The following is a 27,891-nucleotide window of genomic DNA, read 5'->3' as shown; positions in this document are numbered from 1 at the left end:
ACATTATTTAAAAAGGAAACAAAACACAGCCTGCTGGGCATTCATTTGCTTAAAGGAGTTCTTTGTATTTACAGTTCTGGAAAAAAAAAAAATCCTTTGAAGACGTTCAGTAAATACTTTAAAGCATACAACATTCCTGTTTACTCAAGGGAGGTACCAGAGAGATTACCCAAACAAAAAGTGAAACAAGAATTTAAGGAATATAATGGGGAAAATTCTTTCCATTGTGGTTCAGAAGCAGAGACGGTCACCTTCAAAAGATAATTAAGAACTTTGGGAGACTGAAATGACCTGCAGGGGACACTCTGGGACATTTGGTTTCTGAATTTGTGTGTCTCAATTTGGTATCTAAAATTAGGTAGTTATGAGCTTGCTCATTTCCATCCCGCCCCCATTTTATTCTACTATTTCTTGAAAAATGTATCCAGTGTGATATAATTCCATTAGCTGTGACTCTCTTTTACCCAAAAACTTTCATGTTTTCTTCCTTTAAGTTTGTTACTGATAGTTTCACTAGTGAGTCACTGTGAAATTATTTTACAGAGGTGTATTCTGAAATGCTCAGACTACTGAAAATCAGGATAATTACATAAATTTTTGTGGCATTGTAGGAAGTTTCTAAAAGATTTAATTTTTTCTTACCTCTGTCTTTTCCTTACCCTGAGAAAAGGAAAGAAAACAACAAAGACACATAAAAAAATGTAAACAAAGATAACCATTCTTTCTCACATTCTCTTTCAATGTCTCCTCAGCAAGACTACAATTCCCCAGGCTGATTTTCCTAATAGAGTCCTCCCTAACTATGTTGGACAAATGTCATGTCCCCTGGCTCTCTCCATCTTGTAATGAAAATAGACCTATTGCCAACTATACCTTGCTGATTGCTTCCTACCTGCTGCTAAAGATAATTTGTGCAGTGTAAATGAAGACTTCAGTAGTTGCTGTAGGAAAAAAGCTAGAAGAAGGGGCTGCTATTCAGTATTCTCATAAAACAGCCAATAAAGGAACAGTTCTGATGAGCTGAAAATGTGTAAATGAATAAAAGATCTTTCAGTTTTCACAGTCTTAACTATACCAGATGTACGTAAGTGTTTCAACCTGAAAGATGAATCACCAATGTTTGTATCTTTTCATTCACTCAATCCAATACCAGGAATTTGTGTGCATTTTTTTGTTGTTATTGCTCTGGCAAATACTTCTGCATTGGTTTCTAGTAAGCAATAAAGCGATTTGTCATTGTTACTCTGCAGAATATTGTGGCCATTCAGAATGCTGATGTTCATATTTGTTAATTGCCCCCAAATCGATTTCTAGATAACCTCTTACCTCTGAAAGAATGAGTGAGACAAGAGCATTACATGTGATTTACAGACATTAGGGAGTTGGAGTGGGAGACTGAAATACCAGCAGTTCCAGACAGGAAAGAATTGTGTACGGCCTCAAATCTACCTGTTTTGCCCCATCCCTGCTATGCAACAGGTCGTACTGTGAGAACAATATGACACACTTTTGGGAGCAAAAGCATTTATCATTTACTTTTCACCATTCACTGTGTGTAGATAGAGGAAAATATTTCTAGCTGCTGAAAGACTGCTGTTTTATTTTACCTCCATTTTCTTGGCACAGCCTGGGATTTAATTGGAATGTACAGGGAACAGAGGTGGAAACAGTCACTAAGAAACTAAGGGCCACTAAGGAAATGCATTATCCTTATAATGAAGAACTAGCTGACAAATCCTAGATAAGACATTCAGTGCATCTTCTAGACCAGCAATTCAGGAATGTTTGGCTAATTACCTAACTTTTCACCTGCAGACTATACATAAAACTTCTGTCTTCTGCAAAGAGAGAAGCTAAAGATCTTCATCAGTAATCAGTGTATTTTACATTCCTTAGTCTTATGGGTTAGGGTCCTCTTCTCACGCTCTGTCTCTTTCTCTCTCTCACACACACACATTTTCTTTTTGTCTGTTCTGAGTAATATTTGAGGCATCTGCTAATGCTAGTTTAAAATACTTTCTGCAGCTTGACAGCTAGTATTTCATCTTGTTCCTCTCTAATTATCATTCCAAATTTATCTCTTTTCACACTTCTTACCAGCCTTGTCAACAAATTGTTTAGACATTGTAAAATGCTGGTCCTGATTCCAAGTGATATTGCTCTTTAACATGCTCAGACACATTCTCTTCTTCAATTGCTTTAGCTCTTTTCACCTCTAAAGACATAATAATCTAATTCATAATGCTTTTTCTGAGGCTGAAAAGGAGACGTCTTTACATATACTACCAAACGCACGCTAAACCTTTTATTCACCTGGCTGCTTGGACAACAGCAGCAGCTCACGAAAATGAAAACAGATCCACGGGCTGTTCTGAAGGGCCCAAAGCCTTAAAACACACAACCGCAGTCCACAGGAAGAGAAATGAAGTAAATGCTCCAAATTATAAACACTGAAGTTTTTACTGAGCTCCCAGAGGGCCTGACAGGTCTTGAAAGATCTGAAAGTCCCCAGCCTGCTTTGGAAATCGATAGGCTTCCTCTCTTTTCAGGCTTCAGCCCATTCAGCCAATGACACTAAAAGACTTGTAAGACAATAAGACTTTCAGCTCCATCCTTTATCCATACTGCAGTGAGCCAAGCTGTGTTTGTGGTTTTTTCCAGTTAACTCTTGATTTTTCAAAACATCAGAATTCATCAAAAGTTACTGAAGGATTTTGTTTTATCAAAATAAGGGAACATTTTGTTTTTCAGTGTTTGCTGAGTTCTGGAAGGGGAAAAAAGAACAGTTTGATTTGTTTCATGTCTCTTCCAATGAGCAGTTCCCAGGAAGGACATAACTTCCAAAGCAGAGCTGTCAGCAGCATCATTCCTGCCCTAAATGGTGGTTTACTACTGGTTTTGAGGTTCTTTTGAGGTTCCCATGGTCCAGCACACTTGATGCAATTTCTGTTCAGCTGTAATCACAGTTCTGGGTGCTAGCAGGGAAGTATTGTGCTTCTGTTCAAAGCCATCTTTACTCATAACAAGATTGTTGTTCATCTGCTAGTGGTGCAATGAAACCAGCCCCAATACTTCAAAGCATTAGTTATTTTTGGATTTAAGCAGTTTTTATCTATCTCTTGAAGATGATGTTAGAGAGATGATGATGATGATGATGGTAATAATAATAATAATAGTAATAATAATACCAAGCCAGTGAGTTTTGCATGCATTGAGAGAAAAAGGACAGCAGCTGTCACAATATATAAGAATAATTGATATATTGTATGATTTATCCTTCTGGGGTTATAGATATTGGCAAGTTAACATCAGGGCAAAGGTAGTTCAGGCTGTCAAGTTTCTGTTTTCTGCTTCTTGCTCTTCCACAAAGTGTTACAGAGATTGATTGATTTGATTTTAAAGGGTTCAGTTACATCACCGTGACATAGTCTTCAATATGAATTAAAAGAATAAAATTGTTTATTTAACTTGTTTTCATGTTGACAGGATCTTTGCATTCCAGGCAATTGCTCTGTTTTCCTTACAGCTTTGCTCTTTAACCACCCAGATGTAGACTGTCACTCAATCTTGTCAGATGTTTTTCTTGATGTTCCCTATTAGTCCCTAGAACACTTATCAGCAATCTAACAAATGTGGATACCCTTTTGTCAGTCAGTTGCTCTGGTTGTTTGCCATTTGAAGCTTTCTCTCCCTATGCTATGCTAAGGAAATTTCTTAGTGGACATCAACTTTACTATACAAGATATCAGCTAAGCCTTTGAGGGAACTTACTACTATATCACAGTATCACAGTATGCTAGAGATTGGAAGGGACCTCAAAAGATCATCTAGTCCAATCCCCCTGCCGGAGCAGGAATACCTAGATAAGGTTACACAGGAATGTGTCCAGGCGGGTTTTGAATGTCTCCAGAGAAGGAGACTCCACAACCCCCCTGGGCAGCCTGTTCCAGTGTTCCGTCACCCTCACTGAGAAGAAGTTTCTTCTCAACTTTAAGTGGAACCTCTTGTGTTCCAGTTTGTACCCATTACCCCTTGTCCTACCATTGTTTGCCACTGAGAAGAGCCTGGCTCCATCCTCGTGACACTCCCCCTTTATATATTTATATACACTAATAAGGTAACCCCTCAGTCTCCCTTTATATATTTATATACACTAATAAGGTCACCCCTCAGTCTCCTCTTTTCCAAACTATAGAGACTATATGATCATTTAAAATGTCTACATTTGGAAATAGACATCCAAAATGAACATTACACATTTGAACTGTTCAAAATTTTTGAGGGAATTAGGAAGTGATAATCCCATTTAGGGGTCCACTGAGCTTGAGTTCTTTCTGAAAATGAGATTTAAATGTTTTCAGGACAAAAATTAGGTAATCATCAAAAATTCTGAGCTTCTTTTACACACCAAACTGTCCCATTGAGGATTTCCAATCTCATCTCTTGCTCATGCATTTTTAATCTCTATCTTTATCTTTTACATTGATTTTAGTGTGGCATTCAAATTCGTATGTGCATCACCTTTTATTTTTATATATACAAAGAAATGAGATGAAATGATCAAAAAGACTGCACAAAAAAAGGATATAATCCAGCACTGAAGATGTCAGAAACCATAAGGTTTCAGGCAAAGTATGTGCGCTACAAGAAGGTTCTGACATGATGTGGCAACCTAGATTGGATTTCTGAAAAAAAGTCAGGGCAAAGTTGTGTGGAAGTAAAAATCATAGGGTTACTTAGAAAGGGAAATTTTAAGCACATTTTTTTGGGGGGAGTTTATTGATCTTAATAGCTCCTTATGTGTAAAAGCTTGAAAATAGATTGCGAAGTCATCATAAGTAAAAAAGCATAAAAATTGTATTGTATGTATAGGCCCTTATTGAGGAAAATAATTAACTCTTTAAATCTCAGCGATATGAGTGAATTTTAGCTTGTGTTTCAGCATTAAAATAGACTGGTTTACAGTAGAAATATAGAGTTCATCATTGTCTTTTCTCAAAAATAGGACCTTAAAAGGCTAGGCTCTTTCAAAACTACATAGCTAGAAAGAAATTTTCATCCTAGCAAAGTTCTACTCTTTGCAGCTGCATTTTTGCTGATTCTCTGAAGTTAGAGTTAATTGATAGACAATTTGGCCTGTGGACTTTAAATAACATACTGAAAATCTCTGTTTTGGGGAGAGGCGGGTTTAAAGTTAATTATTCCCCAAAATGACTTTTTCAAACTGCGTACTAAAGATGGCAAAAATATTGCCATTGAATAAGACTTTTTTTCTGTGGATTTTTTTTTTTTTTTTTTTTTTTTGGCTGATGTTTAACACACTGAAAGTTAAAGCCCTTTTTCATGGGATAGGACACAGTTCTTGGCCGTAGTGAAATGCAAGACACTGATCAGTTCATCCATTTTATTTTGGCTACCTGAGCTTCTTTCATTCACTTTGCAAAGACAGATGAGACATCTGGGTTAAGTAGGCACAATTCCTGAACAGAAATAGCTGATTATAAGGTTCTGAATTTGATCCCAGACTTTTAAGGCTCTTCAGCATTTCCGATGAGTAGTTTTATCTTTGAGTGTAAACAATTTTTTTTTTTATCTTTTAGGTCTGTGACTCTCTTCTCTACTTTAAACGAGATTGCCTCTGAGCTGGAAGGCAGTTAGCATTGAAAACCTGAGACTTGGCACTCTGGCCTTCTAGTTAACTAAACGATCTACTAATGGTTTTTCCTCATACTGTTAACATTTGTCTCTAAGAGCTTGCATTTTTGCCCATTTCTTTTGTTTTTCTGACTTGTTTTTTGATAATTCAATAATATCATGAACCAGATTAGAATCTCTTTTCTTCATGCATTTGCCTCTTATGGTAAATTATTTCCTTTTTTCTCAGTAACAGCTGCTTCTTGCTTCAAGGCAAGATTCAATTTCTATGGCAAATACCACAGCTTCCTGGAATGTTTTTGGCCATCTTTTTTTTTTTTTTTTTCTTCCCCACTGGTCTTAAACTGGAAATCCACATCATTTATTAGATATGCCCTGAAAAAAAAAAAATCTGTGGATTTTCTTCTAGTTCACCTGAGGTTCCCTCTTTTTCACCTCAATTCTGATCAGAAGGGAATAAATTCTGCAACATGCATACATGTAGGCTTTCTCTGGATTGCTAAACCCCTACTTTCTTTGAATTTTCATCATTTGTTTCTGTGATGGAGCTATATTGTTGTTTCATTTGCTTTAAAATTAAGTGGAAATTTACAAATAGATATTTAATGTGGCTATCTAAAATGAAAGGCAGTGGTTAAGCCTACATATTTCAAGATATTTTAAAATAAGTTAAATATTAATTATCTAGCCTTTAATTTAGTCTGGTGATGACATAGCCCAAAGTTTAAAAGGTGGACCTATTTAAATATGTATCATTCTAGTGACATATGCTCAGTGTTGTAGCATAAAATGGGAACAATTAATTAAATAATTCACGTCAGATGTTTAGAATAACAGTTATCCATCATGCTTATCCATCTATCATAATTTTTTTCACATTATGAATGACAAGGCATAAATATTAACTCTTGCAAGAATGACATTTTATTTTCTAATTACTTTTCTTTTTTTTTTAATTGTCTTTATGTAGATAGATATTTCATCTATACATTAGAAAACTTTTGACTACTCACTTTTGACTATTGACTGATTGCATTAAATTTCACTTTTTAAAAGTGAGGATTTGTCATAAAATGAGTAGCTGGTTGTCTTTACTTCTATTCACGGGGGGCAGGAAGAGAGGTAACACTCAGTAATGTAGTTGATAGTTTTCAAAGAAGTCAACATTGTTTTTTAATTTAATAAGCCATATTTTCTTTGTGCACTTATTTCTGAAACCAGGCAGAAATTCCAGTACTTGTCAGTAGTAGTTTTGACTTCAATATTTATTAAAAACTAACAATTCTAAATTGAGAATATGTTATGAGAGTATTTACTAACAGAAATAATGCAAGCAACTTAAAGACATGAGTTTCGTATTTTCTATCTGGACATTTTCAAATTTTTGTAGTTTTGAGCCAATATACGTAATATAAGGCCTGACCTGTGACCTCTCATTTCCCAGTAAGCCTGGCTTTTCCAAATCAGGTCCATGTCTGGTAGAAAAATACACATTTTGTTTTTCTTGTTTGCATTCATTTGCATCATATTTGCAATTTGTAATTAATTTTGTAGTCTATTTTTTCCTGAAGTATTTCTCAGTTTATTATTATTATTATTATTTAATATAGCCTGTGGAACACTGAACACTGATTAAGTGTTGTATGCTTTCTGTTATCTCTGAAGCATAACCGATGAAGTATTGTGAATTTGGCACTGCGTAATGTAGCATTTTGCTTGCTGTGCAGCACTAACAAACAACACATCAGTAGTCATGCCTGTCTCTCATTTAAATGCAACCTCAGAGTCACACTGCATGTTACAAATATCTGGGAGCTGTGTGATTAGTTAACATCTTGTGCATAACCCTTAAAATTATAGCAAGTTCTCAGGAAATAATTAGCTTTCTGGATACCTCTAGTGAAATGAGCTGTGGCTTAGCAATGATAGATACTGCGTATTCTGTGACTCCAAGGAATGGACATGAAAATTCCTTTAAAAATTAGCTTATACATCTTCTGCATTAAGAAAAAAAAAAAAAGTTTTAAAATGAGAGAGAGAGAAATAAACCCTTATTTATTTATTCTGTTTTATTAGAATTGCCTTTCTTTCCTATCTTCTAATTTTATGTTCTTTCCTCTTTTGGCAGCTTTTGTGGTGTAAATAGTGTTCAGCAGGCACCAGCCTCTCTGACTGAAGTCTGCTAACCTCTACCCCAGACTTCATGTCTCATATGCTATGTTTGAGTAAATAGAAAAAATACATCACAACTGAATAATCAGGAGGATGTGAAATGGTAGTTTTCCTTATCAAATGCTTGAGACTTCAGTTCTTTGCATAGATTTATGGAAAGCAATATCTTCCAAACATTTTCCAAATTTTTTTTTCTCATGAAATAATTTCCCAGCCATATCCATGTGTAACATTTTAAAGATTTTGATCCTTCTTTGAAAAGGCTATTCTAAGCTGTCAGTGTTCACAATATTCTCTTCTAGCACTGGAAGTATCTGTATAATAACCTCAAAATTAAAATGTTTTGGAAGCTTCTAAATATAAGTTTTATAGCTGCAGCTGTCAGGAAACAGCATTTTGACAAACTTGAACTTTTTACAGGAAAGTATCAATTTTGATTAAATTTACTTGAAAGGTGTTTTCTTATTTGGACAAAGCACTTCAATAGGCTCACAGCATTCTTTACATTTATTGAAGTATAATGTTGCCATTTATTTCAAAATTATTTTTAATTTTAAGATTCATTGGTAACTACTATATAGACCATACCCAAAAATGGAAGTATCTTTGAAATATTTCAGTATTATTTCTATTGACTTTTAAATACTTTTTTACCCAAAACCAAATTATTTTATGAGAAATCTCAATTTTTATTTTCATTCTAATTGACCTTTTTTTTTCTGAAACGCCAATATTTTCTATGAAATTCCAAATTTAATATATTATCTTAATAATTTTTCTGAAATATGAGCAGTTTGTCTAGCTGCATTGATTGTGCAAATGTAAGCCTGCACATATCTTTAACCATGTTGATCAAATTTAAAACCTCCTACTAATTCAGCGGATTATGGTCCAGTTATCTTTTCCAGTGGTCATATTGCCCATTTGATTCAGTCTTCAGATTTTAGCTTTGTTAGTCATCATCCCTCATAATGAAGAAGGCTTAGTTAGGTTTCTTAAGGGTGTTAGTGATGAAAAATACAAGCATATGGACAGGTTCAAAGAGCACTGAAAGTTCAAGAAAAAAGCCCGAAGGCATGGCCTGTAAGAGATGAAGGAAAGAGAGGAATCACAAGAAGGAAAGGGAAATGACAGGACAAGGGGTAATGGGTTAAAACTTAAACAGGGGAAGTTTAGATTGGATCTAAGGAAGAAATTCTTTACTGAGAGGGTGGTGAGGCACTGGAATGGGTTGCCCAGGGAGGTTGTGAATGCTCCATCCTTGGCAGTGTTCAAGGCCAGGTTGGATGAAGCCTTGGGTGACATGGTTTAGTGTGGGGTGTCCCTGCTCGTGGCAGGGGGGTTGGAACTAGATGATCTTAAGGTTCTTTCCAACCCTAACTATTCTATGATTCTATGACTCTAAGAATGATACATAATCAATTTCTTACCTAGAGACAGAGAGAGTAATAAACAATACTCTGGTGAACAATCTAAATTTCTGAAACAAGCAAACAGAAGGGAGTTGTTTATTAATATACAGATACTTGACCAACAATCCTGCTGGCATTTCAAGGATCATTCTGTTGTAGCAGTTGTTTTTCCCAATGAATACAGCTTTTCAAAGTTTCCCCTTTTCTAAAATAACCATAAAGAAGGTTACTGAAATATCTTGAGAAGCAGAAGTCTGAAGATTTTGCCACCATTTTCACTTTTCACCCACTGTTGATATATGGTGATGTTGATTTATGGTGTGAACCCAAATCTACCTCCTGATGGCAGAGTCATTGATTAGGAGCCAGCATCCTTCCCCAGGGTATAGGGAAATTCAGACACTTCAGGAAGTGAAATAAAATATAAGATAGCTAAATGTAAGGCTACCTGCAGCAGCAGAATTAACAGGCAGGAGAAGTCTCCAAACTTTACAAAGCTTCAAGAGAGCACATCTGCTGTTTTTCTCAGGCTCAAAATTCTCTCATATATTAACAGTAAAGCCTGTTTTGAGGTACCTGATATGTGCTCACTTATGCCTGTTGAAATACAGGAGAGTGAAAAGCAGCATTTGCCCGTGTGCACATAACTCTCAAGTGAATAGTTAATTGAATTGTGAACAGGAGATGTGACTGAGGAGTTCCAAGATTGCCTCATCTAAATCCTACATTGGTACTCCAACTACTGTCTTCTTCAGAACACTTTCAAATGCTCCTCATAAAGGTCAGATGCTCTGCAGAAAGCAATTGAAGATTTGCTGAGCATGACAAAAAGGCAAGAAGGTGTATTAACTCAGTAGCTGAGCACTGGTTTGTAAAGGATGTCAAACCTTTTCCCTAAGACTGTTTCTGTGTAGGAGAGGGAGATAATCCTTTTAATGAGAACAGAAATCCAGAAGTCTTTCTCTCTGTAACTGCTACTCCATTTCTGCATTTCTGTAGCCCACACAAATTATACATTCATATGGTTGTTCCAAAAAAAAATAAAAAAGAAAACAAACCAACAAACATTTTCACTTTACACTTACTTCGTATTAGATTGAGCCAGCTAGCATGTATTAGAATTGTTAAATCATTCCCCATAAAGCTTAAAAGCTTTCAATTTAAAGAATTATAAATAAATAAATAAACCACAGCAGTGATAGTAATATAGAATGAGACAGCATAGTTTGGTGTTCTTCAGGACTGAGTGGAAGCTTCCAGTTAAATAGTTTTGCACTGAAGCTGCTAAATACTACATAAATCACATTTTAATATTTAAATATCTATTGGGTCTGAACCTGAGAGTCAGCTGTCTAAAGATTTCTGGTTCTTGTCAAAATTACTGGGTTAGCCACCTCCACATTTAGAAATGTAAACATTTACCTCTTCCACCTTATGTCCTTGCGTGTAAAACAGAAATAAAGTGAAGCTTTTTCCTTTTCAGAGAGCTGGAGTTCATTAACGGTGGTAATAGAAGGTACCTAAAATCATTTTACTCATTCTCCACAGAGGTCAGTAAGCAAGTGCTAGGTGCCAAAATAATTCTCTGCTCTCCAAGCTGGCACTGACTTGATAAGCTGAAGGACAGACTCTCTAGTCCATTACCCTACCTTCTATATTTTACATTTTTGTCAATAAAAAATAATGTACAGCCAGAGTGTGAAATTTTTTTTGTATGAAGGGCCAACAAAAGGCCCATGCCTCACTTCTCTTACAGAAGAGTATGACACCTCAACAGATCAGTCAGTGTTAATAGTTAAAACATGAGACATTCAGACCCTATGTGTCAAATATGTAGGGCTAAATTCTTGACTCTGACTGACAGTCTTGCCTGGCTGAAGAAGGCATATAGGGCAGAAAGCTGCCTTTGACTGAGGCAGCCCAAGATAAATTCAGCTTGGAGAAATGGCAGAGTTGATGAAGAGGTTGTTTACTCACCCTAAAGAAACTTCCACCAAGATGTCATGATACTGTGACATTCTTCTTTAATTTTGCACCCTTTCCTGTGCAGCATGCCTTTGAGTTCTCTTTAATAGAAGTTAAGGCATTCAGTGCCTTGACCTTAAAATAGTTTCCAATGTTTCACTATATAAACCAGACACACAGAAGCCTGGTTCATGTTCCCATGGAGTGCTCCACAATATATCATTACTCAGAAATTATTTTTTCAAAGTTGTCTAATTTGTAAGTAGGATGATCACAAAACAGGAGGTTTTCAGCTCTCCCTTTTGTTGCCTTAGGGTTAAATTTTTGACCCTTTTCAGTGAAAGGGAAGCAGAAAAAATCTTCCACTGGGGTTATGGCACTTGTTCTGACAGTTCTGGCTGAAACTGGACAAGCCAAGCTCATTCATATAATTCCTTCTATCCTAATTCATAAGGCGCAAGAGAAAGCAAGTAATCAGTAAAAGCAGCTTGTTACAGTTTACAGTTTAGTTTCCTTGTTGTTTGAACTGGACTTTTGATTAGAAAGTGGAGTTAGCTGCTGACTAATTTTCATGGGTTTGCCTATGCGAGATGCCATATAGACTTTCTCGGAGCTCTTAGAACAGTTGGACCTTCTTCATTGTAAGTTTATTTAAATTCTGTAGTAGGTGTTAGACAATTTAAATATGGGTAAGTCAGGTCTCTAACATACGTTAAAAAACAAAACAAAACAAAACAAAAAGGTGAGTGGTAGATTGACAGATTAGCAACACCACTGTGCTTTAAGGTGGATCTTGAGGGATTTTCTTTGGAACAGTTATGACTTCAACAGGGCGTCCTGTTTTGCAGCAAAAATAGTAGTGTCCCATGTAGTCTAACCTGGTCACCAACTGCTCTTCCTGAATAGCACTTCTGCTGTTGCAATGGAGATGTTGTTTTGGCCACTTGTGGAGGAGATGATTCACTGCAAAATGCCATTTGTGGCTAATGATCACCTGCAGTGTTACAGGGTTTTCACAAAGATAAAGCAAAGAGAAAAGAGCCGCTGCTGAAATAAAATCTCCCATTTTACTCTATTTTTCAGGTTTTGTTAAATGATCTGACAGTTCAAAAAAGTCACAAACTTGCTGAAGGAGTTTCTTAATGGAATGCCTTGAGTTTTTTAACTGATCTTCCGCCTTGCAGATCTCAGCTGTTTGAGAACTGCGCCCTAAGTTGTCTTTTCACAATGATCTTGTTTTTGTAAATTAATGATGCAAGTGATTTATTATTCAGTTCTTCCACTGTTGTTTTCTTTCTGTTGATCTTGGATTTTCTCCTTAATTTCTATAAATTACTGTACAGTTTCCCATAAGGTATAATTAAGCAGAATTGCTAAAGTTTTAATTATTGTGTATTATAGATGTTGAAAGCAACATTAGCACTTAGCTTTTAAAAATGTGATAGTATATTTATAAGAGAGCATTTATAAACACATTTACATATAGTTAAGATGAAAAAGGTATTTGAATTGTAGTCATTAGCATTTCTTCAAACATATGGCATACCAGCAGAAGCCATGGGCCATGCCTTCATTAACTGAACACTGTTTCATCAGTATCTCAGCTTCCTGCTATGCCACCCTGTGGCGTACCCTTCTGTCCCTGAGGTTTCAGTGACAAGGGACAATATGTCCCCAAGGTGAAAATCTGGGAAATAACGCAGATTAGCCCTTAGAGGAGTTCTTATGATTATTTTATCATACTTAGGAAAGAAGTACACTGTACCATGAAAGAAGAACATTAAAAATTCTACTAACCTACTATTGCCCATGTTGCAGGGTATGATGGCCTCTTCAGTGTACCATCAGCATAACTACAATGGAACTTGACAGCTTTATGCCGCCTATTTTAAGGATGGCCTGTTTCAAATTTGTTCGTGTAATGGGCTAAGCCTACCTTGGTGCTAATAGGTATCATGGGTCAATTATTCACTGGCAATAATGTTCAGGTGATGGATCAAGATTTAACTTCTCTTAAGCATGGCACATTCAGGTTTTTAATTTTACTTTGTAATAAAAAAAAGAAAAGGAATAAAAATATTCTTATAAACATCATGGTCATGTTTTATTTGTGCATTTCTCAGGTACATAAAGATAAGTTAACATGACGGGAAATATATTTGTTTTAAGTCATTACATTCTCTCATACTCAACCTGTTATATGATATCTTTTGCCAAAAAAAAGCCCCTCATATAATTTGAAAAGCTCTTAATAGAAAGTTAAAAAAAGACATATTTTGTTTGACAAAATGACACTTTTAAAAGTCAGGTTAGGTTTCAGTTTGGTTTGGTTTGGTTTATTTTTTTTGTGGGGTGTGGTCTTTATTTTTCTTTAAATCCTTTTCAGTATTCCCCAGCCTCGCTTTTTCTTCTCATTGTGACGTAAGTAAGAAAAAAGCACTGAAGTGGGAAATAATTGTAATAAATATTTGCTCAGTTTGTTATGTACAATGGCCTACTTTCTTGCATTTGTGTCTGTTTTCTTCAAGAAGAGTTGGAGATTTTTGTGTGTTAGTGAATGCCCTCTGTCTTTGGAATCCAGTCAGTAAAGCCTGTTCGTGTTTTGAGAGGGAACAGATATCAATTACAGATGACATATTTAAACTCTAATTATAAAATTAGCTATTGTAAGAATCCTTTTTCTAATATTAATAGATTTTTATATTATAATCTGTCCTATTCTTCTGCATATAGAAAAAGATACTCTTCAATATACATTTAAGTGGAGGAATATGAACTCTGTCACAGTTTAGCCTCATGCAGATGAAGAAAGTATGGATTTATAAAGCAAGCTTTCATTTATTTCCTTAAAAGAATCTGATAAGTTTTGCTTATTTTTATATACTTTCTCACAGTTTTAGTAAGGCCTAGATATAATAGTGACAGAAGATTTAGAAGCATTCTGGTAGGTAATCACAGTAAAAGTGTTTAAATTGGCATCAGTCCGATTTTACCTTCACTGTTTTTATATGGGAGTAATATGAAAAATTACAGTATTTAAATTACAGCTTAAAAATTGCTGCAGTATCCACCATTAATCAATGGTGCAATGGAAAGCTCTCATTAACTTTAACCCTCCGACCCTGACATTTGTCTACTCATCACAGCAATCATTAGCAAAATGAAAAACAATCAACCAGGGTATCTACATTCTAATAATATTAATGCTTTCACTGTATTACACACAAATGTCAAATGTGACAAAAAATCACTGAACTTCAAATATATACATAACAGATTTTGATATACATAAAGCACCAGTTTTTGTTATTCTCACTCAACAGCAAAATTAAAGTTACAGTGCCAAGGGGGTCCAAACCATTTGCAATCTGTAGCATTTCCAATGTATTTTCAACAATATTGTAAATATTTATGGAGTTTTATAAAGACTCTATGCTTCCTTCTGTTTGTGATGCATCAACAAGACGCAGTAGGATATCATAGGCAGATATTTACTTCTGGGAATTCCCTTTTGGACTCTTTTTGGTTGAAAACCGCTTCATGACATACAGTACCGCAAATCCCCAGAAATGTACCATGCTATTATTGCCAGCTGAGTTCTTCCAAGTAAAGATGACATCAGCCATCTGTCATGTTATACTAATCCTAGGAAGGAAAGCCAAATGAAGAGAAAATAAATACCTTTCGTAACTATTAGCCAAATATTTGTTATAAAAGTATAACAAATTTGCATTAAAATATTAAAATCTCACTAGCAAAGCTAATTATTGTAAATGAATAGTCCTTCCTGATTAAACTACATACCTAAAATGTATTTGGTTTTTTACTTACCTTAGTAAATGTTGTCATGAACATATGTTTGGAATTCTGGTCCCTTGCTACATGTTGGTAGGTAAGGAAATATGCCTTCAAGCCTCCAAGTGGTGATTTTCCTCCAGACCTGCTAGCTGAACTCTGCCAGGTACCATGTAGCTGTGTGAACATTCTGTACTTTTCTGCTGAATTAAATGGAAGTTTCCCAGGATCTAGCAGGGAAGAAATTCCACTCTCCATCACAAGCAATGCTGCCAATCAGTAAGGAGAGTGTCTAAATTAAAACTAACATCATGATAAGATGTTTAAAAAGCCTAAACTGCATTAAGTTCCTGCTTCATCACAGAGTAGGGGATATGTCTGTGAGGAAGCCTTTTGGATAAGCTGTACGTGGAGACTAATTCTGTGGGTTTATGCCTTATTTATATGTTGTGTGCAGTTACTCAATAGCACATGCTCGAAGTTTGAACTATTGCGCTTATGAGATTTCATCACAATGCAATTAAGTCTAGAAAAATAGATCTCAAGAAATAAAAAGAAGGAACAGCCAGCCAGCCCATTCCCTGGTAAAAGTGTAGTATGGTACTGTCATAGAAAATGATCTTAAAGCACATCTATGATTAGTTTAGTGGTATAGGAATTGATGCTTTTAGACCTATAAAAGTTCTTTTTGCTCTTTTAGAGTTGTAGAAAAGCAGCACAGAACAAAGCATTTATGCACAGAACTACATAAATAAATAAATACATCTCCCATCACACTTTTTCACTTGTTTTGGGGGTTTTTTGGTTTGGGATTTTTTTTTTTATTTTTTTGGGCGGGAGGCGGGGATAAGCTAAGGGAGGTTGAGAGGTTTTTTTTTTATTGGTTTTTTTTGAGGGGGGGCTGGGAGTGGGGCCTTCCCCTCTTTTTAGCACTTAACGTGTGAGGATTTTCTTTTAAGGTAAAAATGCTTTGGGGGATGTGAACTCATACAAAATGGAAAATTAAAGCAATGAAAGTTTCATAACAAAAGATATCTATTTCTTAGGCTGTAAACCCTTTCACTTGTTTACAGTTTAGAATAATACAGTAGAAGTAGTGAAGAATCAATAAGCAGAGGATTTTCTTCGAGTTCTTCCTGAGCTACTCAACTGGTTGGTTCTTTTAATGAATTCAGTTGGCTTCTGATGCACCTATTTGTCGCCCCTGAAAACTGATTGGGGAGATATGAATGCTTGTTGTTGACTTGACTTGGAAGATTGCTTTAGCATATTTTCTTCAACCAAAGTTTCAGTTTTGTCACCTATATATGATTCTTGAAATTTATAAAAGATTATCAAGTTCTATAAAGCCCTAGTAGCAATACTGCCTTTTCAGTATGTACTACTTGCTATTACAATTTACATCTTATCCAATCTATAATCTCATAGTGTATTCAGCTATTGCTTTTGACACATGCTTGAAAACATACATAACAAACGGTTTATGCTAAACTAGACAGATTTAAACATTTCAGACTGTGCAAACCCATCAAAATCAACTCAGAACTGAACCTGACTGGGACATTTCTGGTGAACAATCTTTTTTCAACTACTATTTATTAGTCAAAACCAGTATTTTTAATTTAATATAGTAATACCACTAAGAGATTTGGAGAAAGGTGTTCAGTGCCAAGTGCCAAGATAACATTCTTAATGAACACTGGGAGAGGAATAAAAACCTTTGTCACAATTATATACTATTTTGGCAGCTGATGTCAGATCTCAAAAATCAATTTCAACCCTCTGCTTTTCTCACATTGCCAAGATGACCCTAAACACTGCATGTCTAGACCACCTTGAATAATTTTATTTTATTTGCTTTGTAGAAATATTCCATATTTCAAAGAAGAGGACTTTGTCTGGGTCTCCTACTGCAGGGGAATGACAGATACCTCAGGGAGTTACTTTGTTCTGAATATTTCCTCAAGGTCTTAAAATCAGAAAAATATCATCTGATCTCAGGAGGCAAGGGGTGCTTGAGAAGAAAAGAGCAACCCCAAAATTCACTACAGAGATTACATATATACTTTGATACTCAAAAAGGCAAAACAGTCCTATGCAGAAAAAAAAAAGGGCAAGTTAAAATTCTGTATCACTCATAATAAAAGAAATTAAATTTCTTTTGGAGTGATTATTTCAGCTAACTCATTTTTTTTAGAGAATGAATGTCAATGTGGGTTACTACCATTCTATCGCTAAAGACAATCCCATTGAAAAACAAGATCTGATTTTTAAAATAATATTTTTCTGACTTCATCTTATTTATCAAGAAATCTAGAACTAGAAATTTTGGTCATCGACTGTCTGAATATACCCAACTGTAAGAATATACCCATCTGCTTTACAACCCTGTAAGAACCGAAAAAAAAGGTTTATTTTCTTGCACTATAAGACTTCATTAAGAATAAGCCATTTCTGAACCCAGAAGACCTGTGAGACTGCTGCCTGCAATGTAATGTCTTTATCCAATACAGCAACTGGGAAAGAGCTGAAGTAAGATTTGTGATTCTTTGTTTTCCAAATAAAATTTATGCCATATTTTAAGTAAAAAATTTCAGATGAAAAGAATTTATATTTTCCTTAGTTTTTTATTTTAGGCATCTCCATTTAATAATGAGGTAAAAGAGAGATTTCATCACTCCCTCCTTTCTTGGAGGTTAAATGAAAAAGAAGGACCAGTGGCTTGTAATTCAAGCAAAGATAAGAGAAAGTTGTTTTTTTTTTCTGAAACAAAATAAAGAAAATACTTTATTGTTAATTTATTCCATCAAATTTACATATCTTTGCATTATTGTTTTAAACCTTGCCATGAAAGAGACAGGTCACTAGTTTTAGAGTGTTCCTTCTCCATTTTGAAGTACTTCCAACCCCGCATATGGTGCATGTGTATGATTTATGTATGGAATACTTTGTGCTTCTTCAGGAACATGAAAGTGCATCTGAAGACCAGATACTGAATGTATTAGTCCAGTCATTCCCAGAAAACCAGGATTTTAGAATGGACTCATACTTTCTATATGCTCACTTATGCCTGGAACACCATAAGGCTTGAGTTGATTTTTAAATCATCATGGTGAGGTCTCTCACAGTAACTTTAGGAGACTCCAGCCTCAGAATAGCTGCACAATCCTACTGCCCCATGAAAACCTTAGTCTTCATCTGGTGCAAATGCCTCTTACTAAAGAGTTCTGTATATGCCTAAAATCAATGTCCTGGTGAAGACAGCCATTGAAGCTGTTCACTAAAGAGATTAAAGGAGGTATGCTTAGAAAGGCTGACATACTTTGATTATTTTTAAAATATTTTCTCCTATTAGTTAAGTGCAATGGTGTATATCCTAAGAGTCTTCCTGGATTCTATGCTGCTGCTCCATGTTCAAATTGGTATGAGAAGTAAAAGCTAATGGTTTTTCGTGACTGGCCAAAAGACATTTTCTAGGCTGTTAAGATAACCCATTCAACTAACTTGGGCATTGTGATCTTTACTTTGTGGCTTCCAGGACTGTTATATTTTCAGCTATTTCAGTAGAAAAATGCAGAAGTCTACTTTGTGCAGAGAGCAACTATTCTAAGAAACCTACTGGTATATGAAATTTAAAGCATCATTTATATGACTGTTTTAAAATGAAAGAAAAAGTTTATTTCTGATTTATTTTTTTACAGTTATCTAGAAAGCAACTAAAATTAAGAATAAGCATGTATAAATGAATTTCTTTAGAAAGAAACTTGAGAAAAAATATTGATGAGTAGATACAGAAAGAAGGAAAAGAAGAGAAGGTTAAATCAACTGAGAGAAAGTAAAAGGAAATATGTACTGACATCCTAGTGTGATTTTGTCTATTTACTCATTAGGAGGCACTAGTATACCAAAAAGGCTCACTAAAAAGATTAGAAAGGTAAATAGCAATGTGCAAATGTACACTGCTGCATAAATTTAAGTAGAAAAAAGACATTACTGAAACCTGAATTTCTTTATTGAATAATTTACTATGTCATCATAAATATAATGCTGTATTGCCTTGCAGTGTAAATACTGGAGTGATGCGTTTGTAAAGCCCAGTCCCAAAAGAGATGGCTGAAGAATGATCAAAAGCTTGGATTAATTTTTTTTTTATGTTGTTTTTATCATTTTGTTTTGGTTCCTGGAATTCCTTATTAATTTTACTGTCATAAACAAGACTGCCATAGACTGGTTTTTGGACTTTCTTCCTGCTCATATAGTTTAATGGGTGAATAAAACTTTTCCACAGAAATTATAATGTAGGAAAATTTTGTAAGTCCATAAGCAGCAAAATTTGACCATTTCTGTAATGAGCCTATGATAAATTCTGTCATGTATGCCTTCTAATGCAGAAGCCATTTGATGCTTTTATTGTGCATTGAGAATGTTTCATGCAGGTGGTTCTTGACTACCAAGGCCCTGTTTGATTGTGTCAAACTCCTGTGCAGTTAACAGAAGCACAGAAAGTCTACTGGAGAAAAGGCATCTGGGAAAAGATTGGACTCCTTCTTTGAGTTTAGTGAACTTTGAGAACTTGGCATTGTGCATGGCCAGTTCTTCCTGCTTGCTGTGTCATTGATCAAGTCACAAAAATTTGGAAAATCTGTTTAGTAATATTCTAAGTGCTAAGACTTTAATGCTGACTGCACTCTATTTGAGCCAGTTTAAGGAAAATTAATAAGGCTACCCTCAGTTCCCACACTCCAGAGAAAAACTCTAAGAATGCAAGACTGTTCTTGGTAACTAATCCTGTTTGGTTGGTCAGGTTTGGTTGATTGGTTGGGGGTTTTTTTCCAGAAAAAAGGGATGACCTTTAGTAATATGGTGATGGCACATGCATCATGATACAAAGATTTGATCTCTCAAAGGATTAAGTTAAAAAAGCTGTAGCTATGATCCAAAGTTTTCCCTCAATTAGTCTGATATAAACTGATCATAATTGAGGTCAGACTAAAGCACATATTATGAATCAGTTTTGGAGGGTTTTTCTCAAATTGGCAGAAATGAGCATGGCTGGCTCAGAAAAACTGGGACTTAAGCCTAAATATATTTCCTCACCCTAATCTGCATGCCAGTCCCTTTGCTAACACAGATAATTGACTAACTCCACATAATCTCTCTTGTATGCCAATGTGAATATGTTATTTTATAGTCAAATACTGGTACATACACTTAGAAAAGCAAAGCCATTATCTCTGAGTTTCAGAAAGGACAACATTTTTTACTTTAGATAGGAATGACAGCCCAGTAAAATTCACCACAATCCAATTACAAAGAGTCCCATGGCAGATTGAGTGTACAGGTGATCTGCTAGTACCAGTTATGGACTTTAAATTTTTTTGTGTAAATGGAGGATCACATCATGATTACCATGATGGCAATTATTGCCCTTTTTTCATGTTGGATATCAACCATCTGATATTTCATCATATACGAAAGTAAACTCTGATTAAATACCTCAAATTTCTGGGCTTTTTGGACGAAAACTGCAAATAGGGTTATCCTATTTGAAGTGACAGAGAGGACTGAATTTCATTCTCAGTTAGTCAGAGTACTTTTCTTGATTGTAAACAAAGCAATACACTAAATACGAGGGGAACCATTTTTCAGAACCTTTCCTCCAAACTTGTATTCATTGGTTTTCCTCACCTGAAATCATATTAGATACAATAATATTGCACAGTTAGCTGTAAAATATGTTTTAATTTTCCAAATGAAAGAAAAATTGATGAGGATTGCTTTTGATAAATGCAGCATATTTACATATTGCAAAATAAGATATGCTTCTTTGTAGGGAATAATATAACAGCATATATTAAAAAGTGTATTTCTTGAGAACAGAGGAAAAAACCTGAATTTATCTGCATATTTTAATAAAGAGATAGAGGTGCTCATATTTTCTTTCAGCATCTCAGGGAGCTACCTTCCTGAAGGTCATTCTCCTGTAGGGATTTAAAAACAAAAATAATATTTTTACCTCTTGCATACATGAACAAGAGGATTTAAATATGGAATGGAATTTTAAGGTAGGGAATCATAGAAGTGGGTTTGTTATTGAGTACTGTAGGACAGTGCAATAACCATTACGAATAACACTTCCAAAGTGCTTCATTCTAACCTTCATTTTTTGTTCCTAACTTTCTGAAGTCTTTAACTTGGAGGGGATGGTTTTAAATGCAATCTCCCTACATCTTTGCTGTTTACTTTCCATTTAGCACTTTGATTTAATTTCGCTATTACGTATATTTAATTTTACTAGGTTTTAGTTGGGAGGGGAAAATCTCTGTCTTTAGAGATAGATAATAATCACATAGCATTGGTTTTTTAAGCATGGAAAACTATTAGCAACAGAAATTGAAATGCATTATGTTATTGCAAAGAGAAGCACCTTGAAGTGGTCTGATGAGAACTGATGTTGATTTGACAGAGTTCTCAGCTATTCAGAGCTGCTTTCCCCACCTGAACAGTGTATTTTTTATGAGAGTGTTCAGCTTTGTTCATACTTTCTTTGCAATGGAAATTTAACTGCTGCTGTTTCAGTTGGGGTAACACTGGGTTAGCACTGAGCATTTTGGAAAGAACTTCACTGTGAAAGTAGGTTATAGAGATGCATGCTACATGGGTGTTTTGAATTATCAGCAGGCAGTGCCTTTTGCTTGCTAATGTGCTTTGCCTGTGTGTCCATGCCAGGATTTGTTGATTTCAGTGAAACAAATATTCAGAGAAGTGGATTTCTGCTCCAAGAACCAGGTGAATACTTTCAGGGCTGACTTATCCTTGATAAGACTGCTTGAGAAAGAGAGCAAACTGAATGTGTTTATATTTTATATCTGTGCCCAAAGAATGGTGTAAAGTGAAAACTAAGAAGGCCAGGGGCATTACAGGTTGTAATTAAAACCAGCCCTTACGTATAATTAGACTGTAATGGAAAATCTATTGTGGAGAGAAGACAGAATTTAGCTATAGGATCAAAACTACCAAAAAATGAGTAAAAGGTCTGAGGAAGAGTCTGATGCTATTTTGTATGAGTCTAGTTTGATAATTACATACATTGTAAATAACTGATGAGCCTCCTAATGGTTCTTCCTTTCATGCTGGATACATCAACCCTGTTAAGAGTCTGAATGCAGTTTCAGTTGAACATTATAAAACTAGTAGGCACACTTTGAGGATTTTTTGTCCACTCCCAGCTAGATTGATCTCTAGAGACTGAAAGGTAGCAACTAAAAATTATGTTCCTTGTATTTGCTTGTCTACAAGCAGTTTTAAATGAAAACTGTCAGAACTGAGAAATGTTGCATGAAAATTTGGCAAGCATTTGGCTTGGAACATTTACTATATCCTGTTTCTGAAGAAAATCAGGTCTCTGTGCATATCTGTTGTAAACTTCAACAGATTATCAGCAGGACATCAGTTCAAAGCAACAATATAGTGTCAATTATTATCTAAAACAAAAAAAAATAGGCTTTTATTTCTACATACCTTTCTTTATAAAGAAGTGTCAAGCACCATTTAAAATTATGTTGTACTTTTAAGTATGAACTACAATGATTTATCAAATATGCTCTTTGTTCCTCCATTCCATTTTCACTGTTGCTGACCAGATGCTTCAAGTAATTATATGTCCAACACTGACAAGTAACACTGACAAATGGGTGATCCTACTGCTCTTTGACTCTAAAGGATTGTCAGGACATTAGCTGACAGATCAAAGCTGATTTAAAAAAAAATAAAAAAAATAAATTCTGTCCTCTGTAATTTATAAACCAGGACGCTCGGTATTAATCTGCCTTCTGCAAAATGAACCAATCCCAGCTTTTGGGGAGATATTCACATTAAACAGAGAGAGACTGTATGGAACCTACAAAAAACAGTTACAGCCAACTTCAGTTGAAGTCCAAATGTTTAAATGTTCTTTATCCAGCTAAAAGAATGACTTTTTAATAAATTCTGGAATATTTTCCTGTAGTTATGTCCAGATGTACTTTTTATAAATGTAAGCATTAGCTGTTGCTATGCCTTGATTTTATTTTAACCTGAACTGTATTTGCTATACCTAAGGATAATTCACTAGGAGCAAAGAGCCCTAATATTTGTATTTTAGAATAAATATTATGAATATCTCTCTCAGGGGAAAAAAATGTTTAGATAACCTGCCTTTCACACAGAAAAGCTGGCTGCTGAACCTTCAATACAACAGTTCTTCCCTGTCTTTCTAACTGAGAGACAGTACTACATATGAAAATTCAGTGCCTCCTGGCCATACTTAAGAAACCCTATTTCTTTGTGAAAGAGGGGAAATGTATGGAAGTTGTAAATAAATTATGATTGCCAAAGATCAGAGGAATTTTTACACAAGACCAAAGCAATTTAAGTTCATTCTTTGATACAAACCTTTAATAATTCAACACAGTGGTGATTTTGGTATTGCTAGAATTCCTAACAATTGAACCCATCTCCAGATTGTTAGCAGATGATTAAGAGTTAAGTTATTAGTAGCTGACCTCTGCAAAAGTCATATGATTCGATGTTTAACTTAACCAATAGTTGTGACTTTCTTTCTAAGCGGTCCTGGAAATCTCCATGAAAACACCACAAGGCTTGTTTGAGGACAACACACTGTTCAGCTCTTTAACAAGTATTTCTAGCTCAGCTGTCAAAGGCAATCACTCTGAGCTACTCTTATTCAAGTAATTTGGAAGTGTGGTCTAATATATGATGCCATAATGAAATGACATGCTGAATATCAGAGAGAAGGATCAGTAAATCTGCCTCCTATCCTTTCCAACAGGAATATCTAGAATAAACACATACTCACTGAGAAAAATTCATTCCCTTTAAAATACACCAAGTTCTGTCCTGTGTTAATGGGGACTCACACTTAGAGTCTTTAAACAAATGTGGATTGTGAAACACGGACACCGATTTTCTCCTTTGCAGGAAGACTATTTTATTTTTACACTGACCTTCCAAGTCTCAGACATTGAGAGCTGGACCTGTTGGTGACTATCCTTCTCCTGTTGTCATGTCTACACTTCATACATTTACAGTGCAGCATCCCATCCCCCAGTAAGATCCATGCTGGCACATAGAGCACGGCTGACCCCTTGCCCATGCAGTAGAAGGGAGAATGTGGAATTTCACAAAACCAGGATTGTGTGCTTCCTAATGGGGTACAGAGACCAGGGAGTATCCTTCATCCTACCCTGTTTCTCACTCTTTCAGTGATTTAAGTCCATGGGCATTCCTCTGTAGTGGGGCTCACCTTACTCAGCTTCAACACCTTTCTTAGGCAATCATGCTACTGCCCTTGTCTTCAGGTCACAGAAGTAGTGCTTCACACATCAGAACCCAGGAACTCTGACAGATTCACCCATGTGGAGATGGTTAAATTTTTTTTAATTATCAAGGTTTCACATAGGAACATAAAAACAATACTCAATTCAGAGTGTTATTAAGGCAAAATATTGAATCAGGAAAGTCAGCATAACTATGATTTGTTCCTGTTAACAATACAATCTTGCCTATTGTAGATAAGCTCTTTTACTGGATTTTTTCCTCAGCTGATGTAAACAATATAACTCCATTGCATTTGATTCCCATCACCTGAAGATCTGGCCCCACAAAATGGTGCACTTACCCTTCAAAATCAAAATAATTTTTTTTTTTTTTTTAATTTTTCTACTAATGTTAATAACAGTCTACAATTTTTGAATAACTAGTGTGTGGGCAAATGCAATTTTAATAACAAGATTCAAGTTCAGATTGCTTGGTTTAAGAAAAGAAAGGAAGAAAGGAAGAAAAAGCCAGCATAAACAGTAATGAGCTGGCAAAAGAGTGAACTTCCAGATGTGCATTAGTTTATTTTCAGACAGGGTCAGTTAGCATATTTCTGTTCTGGCATGTGCATTCATCTTCTGAACAGGGTGGGAATTCAACATAATGAGCACCCGATCATCCATTACTAATGAGCCAGATATGCCCTGTTATTTAATTTGCTCTTTCATAATTTCATATACTATATATTGCTTAACACTATACCAGTCAGTCTAATGGAGAAAGCTTGTCTTCATTCTTTTCAGTCTCCCTGCTAGTAAATGGATTTAGAAAAAAGAATATAGTCTATTATTCAAAGATGGTTTCTAAGATGGTTCACAACAGGTTAATGAATGATATATAATACTCATATTAGACCAATCATATTAATAACAGAGAAGAGCACATGAGGGTCATAGTGCTAATTGCATAGGAGGTCCAGCCAGAAGGCATCTTTATCTTAGAATTCAAGATGCACCAAGTTTGACTAATCACCCACAGTGTGTTTGCAATTAAAATAACACTGTATTAACCCTGCCAATGTGAGGTATCAATATTTTATGTGTGGCTTGACAGTTCTAAGCTGAACATTTGTAGTGCTTAATACTGTGCTCACAGAGAAAGCACACAGCTCTGGCTCTGCTTTAAACTGCAACCAAAGAACTTACACAGGGCAAAATTCAAAGGAGATATTTTTTGCAGAAAATTCATTTTTTTTTATTATTTTTAAGAATGGTGCTAATATCATCAGAAAGATGGTTTTTCCACTTAAATTTATTTATGCACCATGACCCAAACTCTGAGGTGTTCTGGAAAATGTTGAAAAAAGTCCTATTGAAGTTAATGAAAAGACTCCTCTGACTTCTTTAGCTCCACCCTGAATTGAAGGAAATGAAGAGTGATATTTCATTTTAGTATGACCCTGACTGATTGTTGCACAAAGAAGTTCAAAGTAGGCACAAAATATATTGCATTAACAATACCTCCATGTATGAGTTGATATTCACCTGGTTTAAGTCAGCATGGGAGTAAAAGCATGTGTATTCTGTTAATCATGTGAGCCTCTGGTCAAAAATATGAAGTAGTTTACATAGTAGATTGAGCTCCATTTCCAAAATCTGATCTTCAAAAAGGAAAATGTTGGTCCTTCCTTCTTAGCCCACAATCCCAAGTTCTCGCCAACGTTCTGCCCAACTCTCCTGTTGATCTGGTTTCCATTTTCAACACTACTGTTACACTCGTGATAGCTCACAGGTAGCAAACACGACCACCATTGCCTGAAAAACACTCAACCTTCATCATTTACAACTTAAAAAAATAAAAAACCCTCCTTCCCCTCCCCCGAGCTTTGATGAGTAATGAGGGTACTCCAAATTCCCAGATCACAAGCCTAGAATCATTGGATAACTTCCTAGGTTTTCTTTAAAAGAAGCATTTATCTGAGAGCCAGGTGCTTTTTTGAATTCCACTAAGCATGTTACAAAACAAAGTGAAAACTGCAAGACTTTTGAAAATGTCTGTTCACAATGAACAAGCACTAGCTGCTTTGTTAGATCTCAGGTGTTTTATGATACGGTTTTGTGCCAATGGATTTTTTTTCTTCTTTTTTTTTTTTTTTTTTTTTTATTATTCTTGTTGGTAGTCTGAACGCTTTCAAATATTTGTCAGTTGATGGTCTCTACATAATGGGTACAATCCATATCTGGGTCAGACCTTCCAGTTCAGGTACAATAGCTTACCTCCCTGGAGTCTGATTTTTTTTTCATGTAATAGATTTGCAAAGAACTGAAATGATGCCAAGTAGACTTACACGCTTTTTGTCAACTTTTGCAAACAGTTGAGCTGCTGCTTGGATCTTCTGAAGCCAAATTACATAAAGTTATTTCAAGTTTTAAAGAACATATTTAGAGAGGTCTGTGAGATATAAAACTAGTAATAGATTTCCTTTCAGGCCCCCGTATTCTTGTATCTTATATCTATCTTCTTCAGAAATGCCTGTCTGAAGATTCCTGCTTTTATAACTGTGATTAAGGTTTTCAAACTGCAGAAAATACAGCATAATCTAAACTCCTCAGTTTAAAAAAGCAAAGCCAACAAACGAAGCTCACGTAGATCAGTAGCTACTAGGTCATGCTGGACAATAAGGGAAGGTCCCAATTCCAATCTCACAGAAATTATTTCATTTTGCATAGGCATTTTGAAAACCACTTGTTTCTGTATTGCCCCAAATCCAAACACTTTCAAAATGAAAACTGGACTATGAATCTTCAGTTTTCAAAGGACTATGGTCATGTTTGTTTGGTTAGTTGGGGTTTTTTTAATGCAAACATGTAGTGTTGACCAGGGGATCGCAATACCTTGACTTCAGGGAAACTTTCAACAAAAGTATCAATTAAATCTTCATGTCTCCATAATGGATTTCAGACATAGTGGGAAGTCAGGCACTGCTCAAGTAGAAAAAATATGCTGGTCAGTTTGGGTACCCAGACCCCAAAGTCTCCTGTATGGAAGTTCTGGGAGGGCAGTGAGCATCTCTGGTCATGTTATACATCTTCAGAAACTGAAGTCAGATAATGACTTCATCAGTGGGACTTGATTCTCTGTCAGGTTGGTCTTTGGGTGCTTTAGCAATTTAAAACTTCTTGAAATTACTACAGTGTCAGAAGAGTGTTTAAATATTTTCATATAGGAAGTTGCAAATCGCACATAAATATACATAGCAGCCTTCCAACATTTGGAGAGGGACTGTTCATCAGGGATTGTAGTGATAGGACAAGAGGTAATGAGGTCAAATTTAAACAGGGGAAGTGCAAGTTAGATACAAGGAAGAAGTTTTTTATTGTGAGGGTGGTGAGGCACTTGAACAGGTTGCCCAAGGAAATGGTAAATGCTTCATCTCTGGCAGTGTTCAAGGTCAGGTTTGACAGAGCCTTGGGTAACATGGTCTAGTGTTAGGTGTCCCTGCCTATGGCAGGGGGGTTAGAACTAGATGATCTTAAGGTCCTCTCCAACCCTAACCATTCTATGATTATAGATC

This window comes from Psittacula echo (genome assembly GCF_963264785.1).
Source record: "Psittacula echo genome assembly, chromosome: 2".
Taxonomy (NCBI): Eukaryota; Metazoa; Chordata; class Aves; order Psittaciformes; family Psittacidae; genus Psittacula; species Psittacula echo.
Note: the sequence above shows the minus strand (reverse complement) of the source record.